Genomic DNA, 21,698 nt, shown 5'->3' on the forward strand with positions numbered 1-21,698 from the left:
CCATTGTGTTTGTACATTTTGTGATAATATATACGTTAGTGTGGAATTCTAATGTTTACTAATATATTCATTTCCCTTGTAATACTCCACTTTCCATTTGTTTTATAGTTTCTAGGACGAGCCGACATGGCAGTCTCACTACGTTGATAAGATAGATCAGATGCCGTTACAGCCTGCTATGTGCAAATTTGTGTGATGAGAGAACCATCCTTCATTATCTTCTCATGATTTACGTGGTCTGATGATCAGTTAAAGCATTTTTATGATTGCTAGCATCGACGATTCAAACTTTGATTACTGAGAAGCCGTCACCCTGTTAATGAGCGACCATGGACACCCGTTGCAGCGAATATTTTACTTTCTCTTTTGTTTCGTCGTTACGATAAGTTGTCCTCACTAAAAAAGAGGGAAACAGACCATTCTTTTATAAATCGGAGATTATGCAGCTGACAATATGCAGTGGCCCCGCAGATCTAGGGAGCAAACGCCACATGACTTCTTCTGTGGCAGTGAAGTTCATGACACTCAGCCTGTCTTGGGCCTTCTGTGAGGTCGGCAACCAACCAGTATCGTCTCCTCACCTTCATCTCATGGGTGAGGGCACAAATGCGAAACAACTGGAAGAGAGCATGGTTGATAGTGTCTCCCTCTTCCATAAGGAAGTTATTAAGCGGCAGATCACTGTGTAGCGTAATGGAGCAACAGTTAGAAAAATATAGCCGCTTGTACTACACGTTTCTATTCACATTTTCATCTGTAAGCATTTTTCTTCATTAAGGACTGTATTCCATACACCTTGCATAACTGGAATACTGAAGCTTGAGCAATTACTTCCTTAGCCTTAAAACACGATGTTAGCTGTACTCATTTGTAGGAACGATTCTGCTATTCATGTCCCTATGTTGTATGGAGAACGTGGAATGTGGAGCTGAGAAACCTGGCGATTGTCGTAAAGCAGCGGACTTCATTTACACCTTCACTACCTAAAATTGCACTGCTCGAAGGTAGAACAGAGGAGTTCCTCTCACTATGGTTCCTTAAGTTCAGCGAGTAACTCATCATATTCTACAAACAATGCATCTGAGAACACACTTTGTAAAGAATGCTCCCTACTACTGCGAACTCTTTCTCTGCTTTCATCTACAAGGCTGAAAAACAATCTTCCAGACGGAGCATCATCAAGAAACCATGGAGCTACCAAGCTACCTCTATCTCTGATGAAAGTTTCTGGTTGTTCAACACTGAAACGAGACACAGTAACATCTCTCTCATCTGAACGCTTAATCCTCTTCTAAGAGCTCCATACTGACTGCCATAGGATTGCACTGCAACCTCGATGTACGTGGCTCTTCAGAGAATGAGGGTTAAGGAAACGTCTCCTTTGTGGCCGGTGCATCTTCTGACGACTGCTCCTTCATATTACCTTTCAACGCCAACTGTGGTTCCTGATTTGAAGGCATTGGCTCAGCTCTCCACTACTAAGGCTTAACATCCTCGTACTGACTACGAATTGTGTGTTGCTCACTGAAAGGAAAAATGGATATTTAAACCAAAATATTATAATATATTTGATTATATTTAGTATGATACTGTCCCTAACCGTTTTGTAACTCGTCATACAAATCCGTCAAGAACTACGTTGATCTTGCAGCTTTACTGTTCTATGCTGCGAACTGCTAAGTTCACTTTCTATATAAGCATCCGTTGGCACAACTACAGCAGTCAAGACCCCAGTAAAAACGCATTTATAATAGTCACTGTTGCTAGCACATTGTTCTTCCGCATTCTAACGTCAGATTGGTAGGTAATGAGTGAGGGGTCAACAGCTCTTTCTTCTCCACCTTAGAATTGTGGTGTTTATCAAGGGGGCCAGGGGTAGGGGAGAGATGACCTTTGACTTCGCCAAGGTAGCGCGCAGAAGAGGACCTATTATTGTGGCCGTCAGCAATAATAAAAGAAGCGAAGAGGGAAGAGGGTTATCCAAGTTTTCACCAATGCTATGTTTTGTCATTCGATAAGCACAGACTGGTCATAAATCCATAACAACTGTACGGTGGAGCCTCGTATCGCAACCATCTGTTGGCATGTTATTGTACATAACACCGTCACACTACACATTACTGCCTACATTTGTACGGCACCAGTGTTTCGAAAACTCATTTATTTACAATAGAATAAAATACCATCCGTAAGATTCGTGCCCCATGGGGAACTTACCTGGACGTACTTTAAACTGGTTTTGGTTTACAGTTACTTCTTGTTTTCGAAGGAGGTAGTTCAGTGACGCTAATTTATTATGCCCAGCAGCTGATACAGTGGTTCATCACAGATCGTTGCCATATTAAGATATGTTCAAGTGGAATATGTGGTTGACTCAATGAACCCTATTTGGGATGTGCTGTGCATGCTCTGACTTACGATAATTCATCATTAGCTGCTGAACCGTAATGACGCTTTTGATGTAACTGTGTGGTACTATAATCCTGGCCTGCTGTTGAAGTAGGCCCTTTCCTATCCGCCGACGTATAAGGAACACTGTTGTCCTAAGTTTGGCAATAAGATAGACCCATGGATCCACAAATCGGCGACAGCAACAAGCTGTGATGTTAATCATCATTCGCGGAGTTGATGGGGAGCCATCTCTCCAAATTAGGACTGCCTTTCAGAATAGCTGCAGGAAATCTGCATCATACTGGTGACAGATCTGTCTTACCGATTCCCTGATTACGGATTAAGTGATGTCTAAGACATACGTAACATACATAACCCAACTGCCTTCCAAACAAATGGAGTATATTTGGAGCTAGGTAGTGACTACTGTTTCACTGATGTCATTTGTCATGACAGCTCAGCTCTTGCTTATACAATGGTATCAGCAGTTCTCTCCGCCATAATTGCTTATCGTATTTATTATAATATGGAACAGGACAATAAAAATCTTTGTACGCGTTGCTGCATTAGCAACAGCGATTCTTTCATGAAGTAATAAACTTGACAAGATGGTGTCCAGCTGTAGAGGTCCACTATATTCCTGCTCAAGTCCGCTGAGATCTTAACCTTAAAGATAAAAACCCACCTCTAGTTATAAAATTCGTTACCAAGCACACCTAATATTAACATTGCTGTATTTTTTCTGGTACAGCGCATTCCAGAGGGATCTCGTGTGTGTTTCATAACTTTGTGTTTCTTAGTCTTCCGAATACATGAACTTCACAAATGAGTGCTACTGCTGCAATGATAATCGTGGCTGTTAAAAAAAAACGGTAATATTCCCCTGTTTTCGTTCGTCGCGATATTCTTGAATATGTTACCCCTGTGGCCCGAAGTATTCCTGCCTGTCGCAGTAAGTGGCTGAGAAGTGAGATTCCTTTTAGTCGCCCAAGTTGAAATCCCATTCTATTGTTTGACGTGCCAATTTCCTAAATCCACAGAAGTGTGCGCTCTATGGGGAAGAAAGACGCCTTATGTGGTGCACGAGTTATACATAGTATCCTTCGATTTGATCTAGTGAACCTCTTGTCATGGTTTTGCATCTCCACCCGTTACTCAACTATTCGGGCGAAAACATTTCCTGGAGGTATGTAATCCACTTCCATTGTCTCTTCTCCTCTTTCGCCTCCAATACACCGTTAGATTCCTCTCCGCTCAATATGCAGCACAGTAGCCAGTCCGTTGTGGTGGGGCAATGATGTACCCATTTGGTGGTAGCCCCTCTGACAACACAGGGATCGCACTGCTGATGTCTCAGCTGTAAATTCCCAATGTATGCAAAGGAGTTGATGCTCATCTTCCTGGGGCATCAGGACTCCCAGCAACGGCCATCATGCCAGGTGGCCTTCGCTGTGGCTGGGCGGCGCCCATGGGGAGAGCCCCTGATTGGAGTGGGGGGCATCAGGATGGATGACACCTCCAATGGAGCGTGGTACATCATCTCTTGCTGGTGGGCAGCCGCCAGGAGTCACTACGCTCTAAAGGAATCACTTAAGTGCACAGAGGTATGACCCCAAATCTATCCCCTCCCTGGCCACATCTTTGGAGGAGCGAAAGGCTAAGGATGGCAGCGATACTTAATCGTTCTGGCACCTCGTCTGTAAGCGAGTTGATGAATAATCACTTACGTCAACGAAGCCTCAGTTTTTTGTAGAGCATTTAGAGGACAAGTTTGGGGAGGAGAAGGGCTTGTGCAAAATGCGCTGTGTGTCTGTTTTGATCATGACAGTACTCCTATGCCTAGTCACGGGTGCTCCTCGCCTCTGACAAGCTTGGGGATGTTTGTTTCCATTAGGCCCTGTAAGAGCTTGAATATGGTTCAGGGTCTTATATTCCACAGGGATCGTCTTTTACAGTTTGACGATGAACGGTGGGGTGTTGGATACGCTGGACGAAGTCATCAGGGTTCGAGGGATAATCAGGTTGCCACTAGTGCCTTCATTTTGGCCTTTGAGGGATATGCCTTACCTGAAAGTGTCAAGATTATGGTTTAACGCTGTGATGTGGAGCCATACATTGCTCCCACAATATGTTTTAAATGCTGGAAGATCGGTCATATGTCTTCCTGGTGTACTTAAAGACTCACGTGTCGAGGTGTGGACTTCCTTTGCATCCCAATAGTCCATGTGCCCCGCCTCCCATGTGTGTTAACTGCAGAGAGCACCGTTCGTCTTGCTCGCTGAAGTGTATGAGTCTACAGAAACAACAGAAGATACAGAAATGCAAGACCCTGGACCGCCTGACCTGTACTGAGGCTAAGTGAAGATACAAGTGACTCCATCCTGTCAGTATCACAAATACCTAAGCTGCCACTGCGACAATGGTTCTACCACCTCCCGTTTCGCCACATCCAGTTGCCTCTCAGAGCAGTCAGATTCCACCTGCTCTCTTGATGGTGGGGATCTTCCCTCCCTGTTGATACCACACCACCTCCCTCGGGAGCAGCACCCTCCCCCTCCCCCCCCCCAGTCATAAGTGATCATTCCCCACTTCTCAGCCAGAGAAGCTACAGTCTTCTTTGGCTCCTCTCGCCAGGAAGGGGTCCCTTGGGTCACTCCTTTCCTGGGTTCCGACCATTGCTTCAGCTACTGGCCGTCGTCCGCTTTTCCAGTTACAGTTACAGGTAGCTGGTTGTAAGGCTTCACAGTCCTCCTCAGTCCCAGAGACTGACACAGTGAAGGTCTCACAGCCAGAATCACCGAAGGAACAGCGAGAGAAACTAAAAAAGCAGAAGGCATCCAAGAATCTACACCTTGCAGTGGCACCCATCCCACCGCTCTCTACAAGCATCTGAGGATTAGGTGGAGTTGCTGGCATCTGCTGAGGACCTAGAACTCGCCAGACCCTCAGACACGATGAATGTCGCTCACAGAGGCACTCAATCGGTGGCAACAGGTGACCCAGTAGCATAATCTGCCTCCTCTGTCCCTTCATGCATTTTTCGGTCTTGGACAAAATCGAAGCAACTCCAATGGAGACTGTCATTGTCCACCACCTTGCTGAGCTGTGACAATTAATCGGTCTTCAGCCTGTATTCTGCATTGCTCTCCAGGAGTCTTGGTTTCCGGTATTTCGAACCCCTGTCCTCTATGACTATCGGTGTTAGTATAAGAATCGGGCAGCTTATGAGAGGCTATCTGGTGGAGCTTGGGTTTATGTCTGACGTGGCACACGCTTGCTGAAAAGAGTTACAAACACATTTAGACGCTGTCGCTGTTACAGTGTGGACGTCATTGGCTATTACTGCAGACGGTATCTATCTTCCACTGGATGGTGATGACCCACAGCGTGTATTGGCTGCGCTGAGAGCCCAACTGCCGCCACCTTTTCAGTTATTGGGCGACTTCCAACGCCTATAACCGTTTGTGGGGTGGATTGGTGGCAACAGGCCAAGGCCCTGTCGTTGAGCAAGTGTTAGCACAGCTTGACCTTTCTCTTTTAAATGATGGTGACTCCACACATTTCAGTATGGTGCATGGCACATACTCAACCATCACCCTTTTGGTCTGCAGTGCTGGCCTTCTATCCTCTGTCCAATGGAATGTGCATGACGACTTGCGAGGTAGTGACCACCTTCCGATCTTTCTGCCACTGCCCCAGCGTCACTCCCCAGATGGGCTTTGAATAAGGCTGAATGGGACTTTATCGCCTCCATTGCCACTATTGAGCATTTTTCCCATGATGTCATTGATGCGGTGGTTAACAACATAATCACCGGCATCGTTTCAGCAGTGGAATCTGCATTTCGCTGTTATTCTGGGTCCTGGCGGTGGATGATTGCCTTAGTGGCCACGAGAGATCGCTTAAGCGATGCGCGATCGCAGGAAGTCTCTTCAACGTCATAAGCGGCACCCGTCACTGGAACACCTCATTGCCTTTCAGTGGCTCCGTGTCCGAGCCCGACGCCTTCTACCTTTCCCAGCACTCGTGCTTCTGTCTGCAAATGTCACCACCATTGGCATAAGTACCTCTCCATCGCATGTTTGGACCAAGAGCAGGCGGCTCTATGGGTTTCAGATCACCGTTAGCGTCCCTGGGCTTTCCCTGCATGGAGCAGTCTGTACTGACCTTAACACGATTGCAGAACACTTTGTGGAGTTCTGCATCTACGAATTACCGCTATTGACAGAGCCTTTGTGATCAGAATGAGATTTTCACTCTGCTGCGGAGTGTGCGCTGATATGAAACGTCCTGCCAGGACGTTTCAGCCTTTGTGATGTTTGAAGCTTTCCCAGCGTACTGATTGTTCCATAAAAACACGGGAGAACTGCCGGATGTCAATAACTTCCTGCCACGATATTTCGGCACAGTCTTCTGATCATCTTCAGGTGAGTACCACTGTAGTAGCACTGGCGAGTACGCGCTGAGCTCTGTTATTTGAAACCATACTGAGGTCACATGCGCATGCGCTGCTCAGCGTGCGCGTTCGTTACTCCGTGCGCTGCGCCTCGCGCCCTCCACGGTGAAAGCTTGGCGTATCGATATCAGGTACATTTTCATCTTTATGCAAATAACTACGTAGACTACGAAGTTTCTCTGATCAATCTTGATACCGATTATCAGCTAAACTCTGCTTGGAATCCTGTTACAGAGTCTCGTTGTCAGACAATCTTATTTCCACAGATTCATTGATAATCGAGCTCCAAAAGTTTGTTTTTCCACAGACCACTCCATGAATTGCAACGACAATTTTGGTCCAACATCAATGTTCGGCGACTGCAGACTTCGTGGGTTGGAGAAGGCGAGTATGTCGCTGGTGTTCCACAATGCATTCCTGCACAGTTTGTGTTGTTTGCCCTATATATATGATTTGCCGCATTCACACGGAATCTTGTAAACACCTGATTTACGCAGGCCCAGGTCGACTTTAACGGATCCCACCAGTGACGAAATTTTGGAACGAGGCCGAAAGATGACTCACACTTGATACTTAATATTCTATCTGTGAAGAAATATTCCCAATAAATGGTAGAAAGCAGTCGATCAGAAGGCCTCTTCCTGTTCCTTGTTCCGTCGTTTGTAGGTCTGCATCACTCTGTTCATTTGCCTAGTTGAAAAGCAATTCTTCAAAAATACTTTTTCCAGGTGTTCCAGTTCCGCTTAAAGACAGTCCACCGTGCCCATACCATCTCTGACGCCGACTAAGGTTTTGAGAACGCTCGTTGTTTGCGCGGGATGGTGGCAACTAGTAGCTTGCAGATACAGGTCTGCATGAGTGGGCTTTCTGTACACAAAGTGTGCCATCACTCTTACGTCGCACCAAGACGTCTAAAATGGCAAGCAACCGTCTTTTTCCATCTCCGTGGTAAACTTTTTCATGTATGGAGTTCATGTGACGTAAAAATTCTTGGAGACAGTCCAAACCATGACGCCACACTGTAAAAGCGTCGTCTACATCTACATCCATACTCCGCAAGCCACCCGACGGTGTGTGGCGGAGGGTACCTTGTGTACCTCTATCGGTTCTATTCCAGTCTCATATTGTTCGTGGAAAGGAGGATTGTCGGTATGCCTCAGTGTGGGTTCTAATCTCTCTGATTTTATCCCCATGGTCTCTTAGCGATATACACTTACGAGGGAGCAATGTACTGCTTGACTCCTCGGTGAAGGTACGTTCTGCCTCGTCAACGTATCGCCAAAATACTGTCAGTTTAAAAGTGGGTGAGTCAAGTGCTCTCCCCCTGGCCACCATGGGAGACAAAGGATTCCCCATGGTGACACCGTCGGATTGTTAGTAAACTTAGTCGTTAAATATAAAATATGTAGAAGAGAGAGTGGTGCAGACATTACAGTGTTGTTTGAGCACAAACATATTTCAATGTGTTGTGCGTCCACAAGACGACTTGATAGTAACCTCTGCCTATGAAAGCGGATTTTAACCTTCCTCTCGAACTCTACTTCGGTGATGTCACCACTAAGGTTTTGTTCATACAGACACTCCAGGAATTCCTTGTCCGAAATGTCTGTCACACGATACACGGCTGCTAAAGGTTTCCTTTTCCTAGGTCCTTCACAGGCGGTAATTTCGATGTCCTTCGTTTTTCCAATTGTTTTGCAGCTGTCTTCCTGAGTTGCTGCCTCGACAGTTATTGCTGTTTCCGTGTTGCTTATTGATTTTATATGTAGGTTACCCCGTCTGGGATTGATGTCTTGTGTGTTTCACAGACCTGATTGTTTGTAGACTCAATGGAAAGTGTGGTTGTCTGTTCTGCCTTCGCAAAGTCGATCCATTCGTGCTCTTCATGGGTGGTGGCGTGTGCTGCGGCGTATGTGTGTGTGTTTGTGTTTGTAACCGCTGTTGTGCCTGTTCAGCGACTTTGCCTGTGAGGTCTTCCATTTGGTCTCTCTGATCCTGTTTTATTGTGGCAGGTTCGTTGTGGTCTTCTTGGAGTTTGGTAACCAGTTCACTTAAGGACTCGATTCGTAGATCTTCATCTGGGTCTGCGGCACACTGTAGTTCACGTAAGGGATCTTTGTTCTGTTTCTGCAGAAGCTGCACTCTGGACTCGGCCGATGTCAGTTGGAATACGAGGGCGAGAATCTTGTTTCTGACTGTGTTTACTACGTTAGCTGACACATGCTTTTAGTTCAGCACCAATCTCGTTGAGCACTTCATCAATGGTCGTGATTTATTTTTTAATTTTGGTTTTTCTTTACTGGGGAAGAAGATTCTGTACGCATAGGCACCGCACGCTATTCCTACTGGCGACAGTTCGCTGCTAGCGCTTGCCTGCGACTTACCGACTAATCCTCCGGTTGTGTTGGGAGTGGTGTGTGCAGCACAAAGTAGCCACACTCGATCCAGGGTTGCTTGTGTCCATTGGATGCTGACAAGAGATGAAATATGTTGTTCCTGAGCATCAGTACGGAGACCAGTCCTGCTCTTCCCATACGTAAATGATATACGTAATTCAACTCCGACGAATCTTTTGTTTAAGATAATAGCCATAAGACTACGTTATCGTTTGACTTAGATAGTGTTTTAGTCTCTGTTTGTCGGAAGGCAGAGCAGCTGATGAGGATTTGTATGTTGTTACTTATTAGTTATGGTTTACACATGATATAAAGAGGTCCTGGAGTGAAATGACAGAATCTTCCACCTCAAATTATACAGCAAGAGTGTGGCATATTTCACTGCTGTTCACTGGGTGTCGGATACAGAGCATACTACTTTTTATGCGCACACAGCCATTTGAGTGTACTGTTTTTCATTACGACCCAGGTTTCGGCCTTTAATGCCATTTTCAAGTAATAGAACATTCGCTCCCCACGAAATAGCAAATTTTGGTAGCGAATATTTTTCTTACTTCAGGGCCAATTTTGAGCTTGCTCACATGCAATATGTGTTACACATAAACTTAATCACTTCAAAATGGCATAAAATGCCGGAACCTGGATCATATGTAAATGACGGTGTGTACATCTAAAAATCATTGTGAGACTAGCTCAGCAACATCAAAAACTGTTAACAGCCATACTGCAATGCGTAGGTGATTTCATATGCGGATTGAATGTATGTAAGAATTTACAGTATTCTGAAAGCTTGTATTCATAGGTTATTACAGTACATGCATCTATAGGAAACAAGCAAGGAAGAAAATAAATAAATTATGAAATTACTGAAGATTAAAGAGCCATACAACTTCGAAGAAAAATCTGTTAGATTCGTGAAGACCAGTGCATCATAAATTAGCTCGTACTGTCATTAGTGTACTCTGTTTTTCAGGTACTTCCAGACAGTTTAAATCATTTATTAGTAACAACACTTTATAAAAGAAACAAAAAGAATAATGTGGTTAACTACAGACGTTTCCTTATGACAGTGTTTTCCAAGACAGATTTTGTGAGAAGGCAGAGAAGGAACTGTATAAGAGAGTTGTAAATCGTCTCAGTACACTTGCTGGGAGGGTTGATGTTTGGACTTAGGATGGGGGCAGCAACAAGAAATGCAGTTTGTTCTTATGTCCCTGTGCACTTCCAGGGTTAAGTTATAAGATGTGGATAGTTGGTACCTCCTCTGATAAACAAGAAAAGCATTTAATTGTGCCAGCCATGTTATAGTTTTGCACAAGTTGGAATTGGTGCAAGCAGACAAATTTCTTTCCGGTGGGTCATTTCATTTCTAAGCAGATGATTTCCTCTAGTGCTATCACACAGGTAACAGATTTTAATTTGATTACATAGTGAACAGAGGGGAGCGCCACGGGATTCATTTCCAGGTACACTGCATTCCTTAACATACCTGTATGAAGCATTTCCCTTAAACATGACAGATAATTTATAAATTTGTCTTCTTTTTGATGCCTTAAGTGTAATTTCAAAACATCTGACACCTGACGTAAGCAATAAGCAACAAATGTAGTGAGTAAAATTATTTTCTAACTGAGATCATATTGTCACTTAATTATAATGAAATACGGTGCATACAATTAGACAGAGAACTGTCATAAAAACGAAATTTTAATATCACAAAATGAAGAAATAACCAGCCACGTGTAACATTCTAAATTCTGAATACTGGACATAGAGGAAAAACTTTCTTGGTTGTATTAGTACCAGGATATTGTGCAGAAACTAAGAGCTGTTGTATTCAACGAATCCCCTGTGATTGAACATTTATTGCCATGTTTCAGTATCATTGAGAACATCTTGTATTCCAGTTACTGACACCTAACCGTGCTGTAATTGAAACCACTGCGTACGACCATCTTCATTTAGGTGTTCCGTGATTTACACAAATTGCTCCAGGCGGGTGCTGGGACGGTTCCTTTCAAAGGATATGGCTGATTTCCTTCCCCATCCTTGAATCATTCACAGCTTGTGCCCCGTCTCTAATGACTTCCATGTCTACTGGTCTTTAAACCATAACCTTCCTTCATTTCTTGAAGCTCTTGCAACATATTTGTTGCTTGCAAATGTCGTTATTGTATTGGGAAGTAGATTTTGCTTGGTACTAGTCGAAGTGAATCCACGAGTTCCATAATTTCTGCTAATGATAGCTTTTTCTGTTTTATAAGGTTTGACTTCCACGCTTTAAGTGATTCTGCACTGGCTGTGTGTGCGTAAGGGTTTGTAATGCCACTTAACAATAGCTGGTCTGTTTAACAGATGTCGACGTTTTAAAATTTTTTCTTCTAGCTGCTGACCTATTTTAGTAGTTTTGTGTGCGTGTATATGCCTTGGTTACTACCTAGTTATATTTGTATGTGATTTTGTAACCCAAGCTGTTCTTGATCTAAGAACCAATTTGGTCATCAGTCTGTGTGTATTTCCGGTTGTCGTCCTAGGTTTTCGGAACACAGTCTCATTGGCACACACAGGAAATAATCTTTTCGGACATCACATGAATTCGTAATTAACAAGTTATGTTTGGACAGTATGCTTACTTATATATGTCAGGTCATTAAACAATGGAAAATAAACGTAAGAATGTTTTATTTTATAAAATTCAAAAGGCTTCGGTGTTTGCTACTGTTTTTGATGACTTCTGAGGTATCTCATCGAATTCTACTCATTCCTTTAAGCTGAGTTTACACAGGACGTTGTCTGGCGATAATTGCATTACTGGGTAGCATCTCTCTCCAGAATCAGCAACTTTGTCTTTTTATAGACCATTGTGGCACTTCTCCCCTTGCTGTGACGACTTTTTATGCATTGTTGGCGAGTATTTGCTGTTTTCTTATTTTCGCTCATACGTAAATGGAACTTAATATCTTAGTCTTGTCTCCCCCGAATAAACGATTTTTCTTACTGCAAACAGCTTTAATTTGAATAGTTTCGTTGTCTTCAGGAAAACTTTTTATTCACCAGGACCGCAAGGAAGGATCCATCGACCAACAATTAAAATACCATCTTCAGATCTGAAAGTATGCGGAAGACTACAGGCCAAAATTCATAATGAAAAGAATGCAGGAAATTTATGGTTTCGTAATAATTATAAGAATGCATACCGCAAAACACAAACATAGACTACTGAAGCAAGACGCTTTGTTACAGTCATGTTCACAATTTCAAACTGTAAGATATGTGGAATAAAATTTACGGAAATAATTCAGTCATCGGTAAAAAGCTTGTACAAAAGGATTTTCTGAACAACACATACCTCAGAAATTCTGTTCACAGTACATATATATTAGGTACGCTCGGCGCCATTTCACTGCACTGTGTAACAGATGCACCATGTTCATGTAATGAGAAAACTTAAGGGCTATCTTATCTGTTGATGGTACCTGATGAAACTATCCAGGTGACAGCAATAGGCCGACTGATCGGTCTTACTCATGCTGATTTTTGAGTAATTGAACTGCCACCAGGTTGCAGTTCGGTGTACGTACATACTTCTACACAATAATAAATAATACGCAGTAGTTTAAAAAGTAAATGTTGAGTACATTACAGTGGTTTATATTTAAAAATATGACAGTTGCACAGACAGCTAGAGCCAATGGGTGGTGTAGGTAACGCGGAAAAATAGAGCAGTTGCGCTAGGTATTTACAGATCTTCTGCCCCCCTGCGAGTCCGGGGATTAGAATAGGCCCGAGGTATTACTGCCTGTCGTAAGAGGCGACTAAAAGGAGTCCATCCCCCTCACGGGAGTAGTTAGCGCCTGCGTCCGGCGACGGACGGTTCCACGACCTATAATTGTGGTCTTTCTGGTTTTTCACTTCTCGTTTCTTCCTTCCTTTTGTTGGTTCCTTTCTTTGCTCTTCTCCACCTCACTGTCTTCCTTACTCTTACTTCGTTCGAAGTTCATCAACATGACTTTCATTTATACAGATGGCTCTAAGACCAATGACGGGGTTGGGTGTTCCTTTATTGTCGGGGCACAAAGTTTCAAATACCGGCTCCATGGCCATTGTTCGGTCTTCACAGCTGAGCTCTTTGCCCTCTACCAGGCTGTTCTTTACATCTGTTACATCTGCCACCACCGACATTCTGCTTATGTCATCTGCTCCGATTCCCTGAGCGCCATCCAGAGCCTCAGTGATCTGTATCCGGTTCACCCTTTGGTGCACCGGATCCAACGCTCTCTTCGGCAGGAGATGGACGTAGGTTCTCCGGTTAGCTTTATGTGGATCCCTGGCCATGTCTGTATCCCTGGGAACGAAGCTGCAGATGCCGCGGCCAAGGCTGAGGTCCTCCAGCCTCGGACAGCTTCTTGTTGTGTCCCTTCATCAGATTTCAGCAGGGTTATTTGTCGGCGGATTTTCTCGCTGTGGCATGCTGATTGGGCTGCCCTTACAGCCAACAAGCTTCGGGCCTTGAAACCTCTTCCCGTGGCTTGGACGTCCTCCTCACGCCCTTCTCGGCGGGAGGAGGTAGTTTTGGCCCGGTTAAGAATTGGACACTGCCGGTTCAGCCATCGCCATCTGCTGACGGCTGCGCCAGCGCCGTTCTGCCCATGTGGGCACTTGCTGACGGTTCGACACATTTTAATGTCCTGTCCATATTTTAACACACTGCGTCTAGATCTTAACCTGCCAAGTACTTTCGATGCCGTTTTAGCGGATGACCCACGAGCAGCTGCTCGTGTTCTTCGTTTTATCTATTTGACAAACCTCACTAAGGACATTTGATGATGCTGTTTTTTAATCCTATGCCTGTCGGTCTGTCTTCTATCGTGTTTTCCCTTTTAGTTGTTGTTTTAAACTTGTGCCTCGCGGTGCATTCTTAGAGTAGTCAGGGCGCTAATGACCATTGAAGTTGTGCGCCCTAAAACCACAAAAAAAAAATTACAGATCTTCTGCAATTACAAGTAAATGTAAAATAAGCGACGATAAGTGACGTCATAATCACGTGAGCACAAGTGTCGGTATCATGGTTTTTAAGAATGAAAACGATATATAGGGAGCTTTGAAAGCAGGTTGCTCAGTAACAAAGTGACAGTCTAAGCGTGTTGTAGAAGTATGTCTGTGAAAATGCGTTTGTGGTGGGTCGAACTGTTTCTTTTGTACTGTAATTGTAACCTGTGCGGTTTGGAGATACTCCCACATTCATCTCCTTAATCAACATCGTTATGCTGTTCAACAGGTGATGTGTAGGAAATTAAACCAGCTCACCCTAAATATAGAATGTACGTTGTGAGGCTGGCATCTTTCTAAGGTTGTCAATATTTTGCTTAATGGCTAAATAGCAAACTAAATTAAGCTGGATTCTTTTACACCAGTGACGGAAGGAAACAGCGTGTTTCCAGTGTGGTGAAAGGTTCGAATGTTGGAATGAACGACATATGGGCAGAACATGCTGTGTGATTAACAAAGTGCTTCTTTGTGCCCCTTGGAAAGGTTAAGAATTTTGTGGATAACATTTGTCGGAATATAGATACAAATATTGCGGCAAAGTGGGCAGCTAATATTAAACCTCCATCAAATCTTCCGGAAGAAGCATCTGAACACTGACTATAAAAGCTTCTGACACTGCTCACATGGGCGACATCTGCTTCCAGGCAGAAATGGGGATGCTATTCGTCCCCTGCAGATGTACTGCTGCCCACATTAAGTGGGGACCTACCCTTTCCTCGTGTGCTGTATGTAAGAGACCTGTTTTAACTATAGTAAGAGTACTTTGACGAAAACAGTGATGTTATTTAGTATTATTTTATGATGTATTTTTGATACATTAGTAATACTCTCACATTATGAAGAACAAAGCATTATCGTTAAAATGCATCCTTTTCATGTTTTCTCACACATCAATCACACTTAGGTCTGCTCTTAATGCGATAGCTATCATCACACTCCGATCTTAAAATTCATGATTCTTCAACGCAGGTTGGGAGGTGTTAAGTGTCGAAACATAGAACTGACAGAAAATACCACTGTTGTGTCAACATTAAAAGATATAATTTTCGCCCCAGCTGAGTAGTATTGTTAAGATCAGTGCCACACAGTTCCATATGATGCAGTAATAGAGCTTTGTGACATACACACCCCACCAAGCCAGTAGCTACTAGATACTGTATTGCAGGGAGAAAAAGAAAATCTGAGTGGTGTCTAGAAACATATGTCATATTACATTAGCGAACGCATTACACAGAAGATGTAATTGGAATTGTCAGTAGAAGAGTCTTGGTTCCTTAACCCGATGGTGCACGCACCTGGAAACAGGACGGCAGTACACGCAGACCTTTGCAGTTTCTATCTTTCTGAATTTGCATTTAGATGTATATTATGGAGGGAACCGTTATTAAATGAAGTAATATCATTGAAAATCAGTTTAGTAAACATATTTAAGGGATAAATTTAATATTTTGGCCAAAAATATTTACACAAATGGACATACATAAAATTTAGCTGTTACCAAAATAATGCATGTATTCAATCAGATATTTTGTCGATACTGTCTTGGCACACAGTAACAGAATGTTAAAGGCAAATGTATTTCTTGCAATTCTTACAATTCTTACAAATATATCTTGTTTTTCCGTTTTTGCTTCTGCAGTCCACACACCATCCTCGTGAAGTCGCAGTTGATTCCACTTCAGAAATTTTCACACTGCAAAGCTCTCCAATTCTCTCTGTTATCTTCCTTGGCAATATTTTTGACATTACTCTTTGCTGAAGACGATCCTGCAGAAGCGCAAAAGAAAGCTGCCTCAAAAACTCTTCTTCTCAGTTGTTCTTTCTGATTAGAGTTGAAAATAACAGCAGCATTTATCGCAGCTGTGTTCATGATATAAAAAACAACCATTGGCCATCTTCTTGTATTTCTAGCTACATTATATGTTGCACTCGTTCCGTCTACAACATCAACTCCACCCTTAGTAAGGTTACAGAAAGTGATAATTTCTGGTTTTTTATCATTCCTTGTATTTTCGTCAATATTTCCATTGTGGTGCATCGTTGACAGTAGTAATACCACTCTATTTCGTTTCGGCACAAGGTGCAATTTTTCTGAAACCCAAACATAGATTACTTTTCTTGTCGGCTTTTAGTGTTAATAAATCCCCTCGGGACGTGTCTCTTCCTCTGGGTACCAACGATGGTCGTCCTCTTCGTAAGCAACGTGTTTGCAAGCTTGTAACTTGTAAAGTAATTGTCGCAAGGTATGTTGCGCCCTGTATTCAGAATAGGTTGGCAAAGTCTCTGAACAAGTTCAATTGTCTGTAAGCGCCCTCAGGCTTTTGCCCAACACACACCTCCATGTTGAATGTGTAAAACATTCTGGCATCCACTGCTGCAAAACTCTTTACTCCGTACTTGTTTGGCTTATTTGGCTTGTACTGTCGGAATCTGCATCTTCCACGGAATGTTTCTAGTTTTTCATCAACTGTCACGTATTCAGAAACTGTATAAGCCTTCTGAAAGTTTTCAACAATTAGACTGAACACCTGTCATATCGCCGCCATGTGATCTGTGTTCTCCCTTTCCATTCTCGTTTGTTTATCGGCGAATCTGAGGCATCGAAGGAGGAAACGAAATCTGTTCATGCCCATTGAGAGATGAAATATTTCAACTCCTGTGCACTCTTTTCCCCCTCAAATCTTGTAGACTTAGGTGATCGGCATGCATGACACCAGCGTAGTACAATAATCCCAATAAGACCTTTATTTCAGGTTTATTAGTTTGTTGTGCATCTCTTTCCCTTCGAAAGTTTCGCTGGATACTTTGAATGTACCTATTAGTGCAGTCAACGAGTATGTGTATAATGTTTTCATCAAAAAACAGTTCCCAGCACTGTAGGGGATTCGTAGCACTTTTCGCAGCACCTTTCACACCTGGTAAATGAGTTATGATGTTGTGAAAACGTGTGCGGGAGTTATTTGGCGGAGCATGTGAGTTCCATACTGTTCTGTCTTTACCGACAAACACATCACTCTCAGCACCACAATCACTGTCTTCTGATTCATCACTCGACGTTTTTTGTTCGGTGCCGGGATCACTTTTCCACTCTGGGTCCTGGATTTCTTCAAAGTCGATTTCCCCATCTTCAGAATCACCTGCGTCACTTTCAGCCATTACTTCTTCAATCAAGTTCCTAACTCTCTCCTCCTGTGCCTCGTAAGAAAAAGCCATGATGCAGTTACAACACTTACAACACACTAAAATAAGGTACAAAGCACGAAAAAATCTGTTTAACCACTAATCTAAGCAGATACCGCAAATATACGCGCCGGTGAATAACCTTGGCGGAGCTAACAATAAACTGACACCAGTGCACGCAGCTGGCCTGAGAGACCCTCGACCTCTTTGTTGTGAGCTAACAGGAATTGCTATTTTTTAAATACCAGATACACCATACCAAACGACTCCTATTATACACACTTAAAGGTACTGACAAGGGAACCTCCCCATCGCACCCCCCTCAGATTTAGTCATAAGTTGGCACAGTGGATAGGCCTTGAAAAACTGAACACAGATCAATCGAGAAAACAGGAAGACGTTGTGTGGAACTATGTAAAAATAAGCAAAATATACGAACTGAGTAGTTCATGTGCAAGATAAGCAACATCAAGGAGACTGTGAGATCAGGAGTGCCGTGGTCCCGTGGTTAGCGTGACCAGCTGCGAAACGAGAGGTCCTTGGTTCAAGTCCTCCCTCGAGTGAAAAGTTTACTTTCTTTATTTTCGCAGTTATGCTCTGTCCGTTCGTTCATTGACGTCTCTGTTCACTGTAATAAGTTTAGTGTCTGTGTTTTGCGACCGCCCCGCAAAACCGTGCGATTAGTAGACGAAAGGACGTGCCTCACCAATGGGAACCGAAAACATTTGATCGCAAGGTCATAGGTCAACCGATTCCTCCATAGGAAAACACGTCTGATATATTCTATACGACACTGGTGACGGCATGTGCGTCACGTGACAGGAATATGTTGTCGACCCACCTAACTTGTACACTTGGCGAATGGTTAAAATGATTCTTCTACCTTGCCCGATTTAGGTTTTCTTGTGGATGTGATAATCACTCCCAAAAAAGTGATGAAAACATAAGTTTGTCACATAAACTGCGACCGTGTAACTGTTGCATTCATTTGTTGCAGAGTTTTCCCTGTGCTCTGTCAAAACATATGCAGGATTTGACGGTCTACACACGGAAAAGTTTGAAAACGTTAAAACCATATGTCCAAGCAAATCTGAACATGTCCTGGAATGTTGGAGAGCGAAGTTGATTGTGTGTGTGTGTGCCTGAACTTTGATAATTGTCTGAAAATAAAAAATAAGATTCGAACCAAGGACCTCTGGTTCCACAGCTGCTCACACTAACCACAGGACCACGGCGCTACTGAGGTAGTACTATCCTTAATGTTATATATGTTGAGCATGGACTACTCAGTTTGTATATCTTACGTATTTTTTTCATAGTTCCACACAACTTCTTCCTGTTTCCTCGATTGATCTGTGTTCAGTTTTTCAAGGCCTATCCACTGTGCCAACTTATAACTAAATCTGAGGGAGGTGCGATGGGGAGGTTCCCTTGTCAGCAACTCAAATGGATTACTGTATGATAAAATTCAAAACTTAATACACTGTAACTCATTGAGAAATGTCTGCAGCTCACGGTCTCAAGGTAGTGTTTTCGCTTCCCGAGCACGGGGTCCCGGGTTCGATTCCTGGTGGGGTCAGGGATTTCCACCTGCCCCGAGATGACTCGGTGTTGTGTCATCTTCATCATCATCATCATTCATCCACATTACGGTCAGAGGAAGGTATTGGCGAGCCGCCTCCATCAGGAATTCGCCTAGCACAGCAGTGCGCGTCTCCTGCATCGTTCCCCTACGCTCTGTCGAGAAGGCTAGGACGTCATTTCCATTAGAAACACACACAATAGTTTTTTCTGTCGGTATAACTATAAAATACACTGATGTATGATCTAATTTTATTATAGTGAGTGCACTGGCGTATCTGAGGAGTGTGCTATCATCTAGCAGTATTTACACCAAACGAACAGGGATAAAAGTCTGCCGCAATGTGCTACCACCTGGTGGCATTGATGTAAACTTGCAGTTGGCTTGTAAAGTCTAGGTGTGCACATCGTGAACCATGCACATTGCTTGTCAAATCCACAAGTATTTGGCCCATAAGGCAATTACGTCACCCCACTTCCACATGCGCTAAACCTCCTTAAAACGTGCATGACTGCAAAACTTGGTGTCAGGATCGTGAGCACACATTCAAAGTCTAGAAGACCAGTAGTACAGTAGATTTAAGTGCCACTTCTTCCAGGTTGCAACACTATGTTATGTTTAACAGTATTCAAAGGAAAATAATCAATAACTCCACAAGGTGTCGAAAGTTAGGGTGCAGTAGCCATCACTATTTCTAATGTAACTGCTGCCTTTTCTTTCATTCCTAGAGTAAAAGATTACTCCAGCCCTCTGTAAACCTTATTTTTACTGTAATTTAGGCATCCTGTGAGAGGTATCCCAAGGGCAAGGAAAGTTTGCTCCACTTTTTTGTAAATGATCTAAAATAGAAAGAAAAGGTTATATTAAGAGATATGAATGTAGATTACTTTGCAAAAGACTATATTAACTACTGAAATATTTTGAAAAACAAAAGTGTTAAAGAAACCCTGTTTTGAATCGAATTTCTTTAAAGATCTGTAAAAAGTGGAGCAGAGTAACCCCAAATGATGGTATGTAGTTTACTGTCGACAGTCAAAAAAGTTGTATTTATTTATTTCTTACTCCATTGATCCAACTGTGATAAAACTCACAAGGATATAGTGTGTCAGTAAACGATCAATACAAAGGTAATAGTAAAGCAGTCAATCAGACAAAAGAAATACTATGTTTGCTGTACACATATGTCATAAGAGTGACAGATTACATCAAACATTACTCATAAAAAGTGAAAAAAATTAAAAATCAGTGAAAATGACTACATGGGTATGGTATCTACGTCATTTCTCAAACTTAAACTATGGTATATTACTCTCAAAATATCTGGTCCACAGGCCTAGATGGTTTTTTTTTCATAGTGGCTAAAATACTCTTCTAAACTGTAAAATGACCGTTCCAGTAGAAATTGCTTCAGATGCTCCCTAAAAGAGGAATGGTTATCAAATTTGTTTTTAATATCTGGAGGGAGAGCATTAAAAACTGTTGCACCAGAGAACTGCACACCCTTTTGCACCATGGCCAGGTTTTTACATACATTGTGGAAATCGTGCTTTCTCCTAGTACCACATCCATGGTATTCACTATTTCTTTTAAGAAACCAGTATTTTAGCCGTTGAAGCCCATAAGAGAAAATATGTATTGGGACATGACAGTTAGAATTTTTAGTTTCTGGAAAAGGTTTCTAATGCTGCTCATTACTCTTATAACACGTTTCTGGGCCAAGAGTATTTTCTTTGCTAGTGTTTGGTTTCCCCAAAATATAATACCATATGTTATAAGAGAACAGAAACATCCATAGTATGCTACTTTCCGAGAGTAGAAACATTCACACAATGAGAGAACTCGTAGGGCAAAAATCGATGAGCCGAGTCTCTTCTGAAGATTTATTATATGATGAGACCAGTTTGCTCTGGAGTCAATTAAAACGCCTAAAAACTTTGTTGTTTCAACTCTGTCCATTGACTCTGTTCCACATTTCACAGTTGTTTCATCCTCCATTTTAGCAGTTGCAGTGAACTGAATATAATTCGTCTTATTAAAGTTCAACGAGAGTCCATTGAAGCTAAGCCATTTCACTAAATCAATAAGAATATTCATAACAGATGATCATACAATGTAAGCTTTCACGGCCGGTATTGTCTTCACTTAAAACTTCCGGGCTGATAGGCTGTGGTCGAAGTATACAACTCTCTCCTGACGTTTCGTCTCTGACTGCAGGAGACATCCTCGGAGGTTAAGCGGCGAACTGCGAAGAGAACTTGAGGAAGCGCTGATTATATAGGCAGTACAGAGGGCGCCACTGTCGATCATGTTGTGGCGTCAGCTATGAGATTGTCTCTGAAATTCCAGAGCCGGTACTGCGTGAACAGACCATAGCCCCCTGTGAGAGGCTGACTGCAGTTGGTACCTGCCGCCCTCTCAGCAGTTGGCAGCACTGGCAGCGTGGCAGTCCCTGCGCCTTCTGTTGTCTGTCGCATTTGGAGCGAGCTGTTTCCAGTGTGAAGGCGTGACTCCGCATTTTGTGCTGCAGCTTCCGAGTTGATATCTACTTCTCCGTTAATAAGGTAAAGGTGACCATTTCCATTCGTTCCCGCTGTGTTGAATTATTTACTTTTTAGTTTTTGAAAGGCCGTGGTAGTTGTGCGGT

This window comes from Schistocerca americana, chromosome 11, assembly GCF_021461395.2.
Source record: "Schistocerca americana isolate TAMUIC-IGC-003095 chromosome 11, iqSchAmer2.1, whole genome shotgun sequence".
NCBI lineage: Eukaryota > Metazoa > Arthropoda > Insecta > Orthoptera > Acrididae > Schistocerca > Schistocerca americana.